Source organism: Octopus bimaculoides, chromosome 3, assembly GCF_001194135.2.
Source record: "Octopus bimaculoides isolate UCB-OBI-ISO-001 chromosome 3, ASM119413v2, whole genome shotgun sequence".
Lineage (NCBI taxonomy): Eukaryota > Metazoa > Mollusca > Cephalopoda > Octopoda > Octopodidae > Octopus > Octopus bimaculoides.
The window spans coordinates 143,160,394-143,162,581 of record NC_068983.1 but is presented as its reverse complement, the minus strand read 5'-3'; positions in this window follow the sequence as shown (position 1 = coordinate 143,162,581).

The following is a 2,188-nucleotide window of genomic DNA, read 5'->3' as shown; positions in this document are numbered from 1 at the left end:
ATTTCTTCCAACTCTTTATATTCTGAGTTGAAATCTCACCAAGGTTGACTTTGCCTTTCAGTGTCAGTAAAATAAGTACCAGTTGAGCACTGGTGTCCATATGTCTTGTGCCTATAGTAGAAAGGATTTTTATTAAAGCTGCAAACTGACGGAATTATTAGCATGTCAGACAAAATGCTAACAGTATTTCTTCTAACTCTTTATGTTCTGAGTTCAAATCTCACCAAGGTTGACTTTGGCTTTCATCCTTTTGACGTCAATAAAATGAAGTGCCAAAATTTGAAACCATTTAAACCCAGCGTCTGTTTACTCCCTCCAACACTAATCTCAAATAGTCTTCTTGTGAACATGACCTGGGCATTATTGTTGACAGCGATTTGCATTGGACAAAACACATTGCTTAAAATTGCCAAGAAGGCTGAGGGTATCTTCGCATCACTTACCAAGTCCTTTGTGAGCTGCTCTCCGGTTATCTATCTGAGGCTTTATATAGCTATGGTGCAGCCTCACCTGGAATTTGTGTCTCCGGTTTGGAATCCTGTCTTGCCCAGGATATTAATCGTCTGGAAACCGTTCAGCGATGTGCAGCCAAGAGAATACCCTCCATCAGGCATTTACCATAATCTGAACGCCTTACTTCCCTGGGTATGGATGTCTGGCAACTTACTTGGCAGACACTCATAAAATCATTAACCATCTTACTAACAATAACTCTGAGCACCTTTTCAAACGCTTGTGGACATGTTTACAAAGTCAGAAAACAGCACAGCTCCCATGACTTTCGGAAACATTTTTTCATGCTTAGAGTTGCTGAAGTATGGAACAAACTGCCAGCATCAATTGTTAGTTGTCGGAGCACTGCATCCTTCAAAATTTCCATGCTTCCTGAGATTCACCAACACGACACCTGATTTTCTCCCCTCCATATACATGCAAGCATGTATCTGACTCAAACACTCTTCACTTTCCAGACATTTGTACATTACTGCATATGCTTTATGTGCACTTTTGACAAGTTGTAGTGCACCTGAGCACTGTATACAATAATTTCATTATTATTATATAGAGAGCTAACAGAATCGTTGGTACATTGGACAAAGTGCTTAGCAATATTTCTTCTGATTCATTGCGTTCTGAGTTTGAATTCTGTCGGGATCAATTTTACCTTTCATCTCTCCTCCAGAGTTAATATAAAGTACTAGTATCAACTATCCCATGCCCTAAAATTGCTGACTGTGTGCCAAAGTTTAAAACCATCATTATTATTAATAATATGACTTAAGAGCAGTGAATTGGCAGAATCATTAAAGCATGAAACAAAATGCTTTAATGATTCAATGCAATCAACTAGACCCCTCTTACAAAATTCAGACCTTGTACATATAGTAGAAAGAATTATCATCATTATAAGTGTCACATTACTAAATATTAAATCTTTACATTTGTTTAGACTCTGCCTGGTTTAACACCATCACTTTGTCCAGGAGTGCTTTAAGCAGAGGACTTGTATTCTCAAAGAAATTGGTCTTTTTTTGCTTTTGTAGTATTTACACAAAAACAGTTGTGTTATAAGGCTGGTCCAGGTAAAAAAAGTGGGGATCTTGCTTATCAATTTCATTTTTTTTTTTTTTTCACATATGAGAATAGGATGAGAAAACATGCATTTTTGCATAATATTCTTAACTTAAAAAACTGTGTTTTTGAATTTATATTAAAACAAAACAAGAAATAAAAACAAACCATTGAAATTGCATAGGAGGTACCTTTGTTTACTTATATTGAGCAGTAAATACAAAAATGTACAAAAGATTTGTTGAGGTTACAAAATAAAATATAAAAACCAAATAAAAACAAAATACATAAAGTTTGTGTATCAAGCATTTCTTTGTGGAGGAGGAAAAAAACTGGAAAAAAAAATCCAACAAACTCAGGCAAACAAATACAAATTTCAATAAGATAAAATATTTTGGTAAACCAGTTTGGAAAATGATTCATTTTGTGGCACTGAGATATGAAGAAGGTTCCAGGTTATGAATAAAATGAATTACAGCACCAAAGTCAGAAATGTAATGCAATGTTTGTGTGTATTTTTACATATATATTACACACTCACACAAAACATATGTACAAATACATACATGCACAGACACACTATATATACATATATATATATATATATATATATATA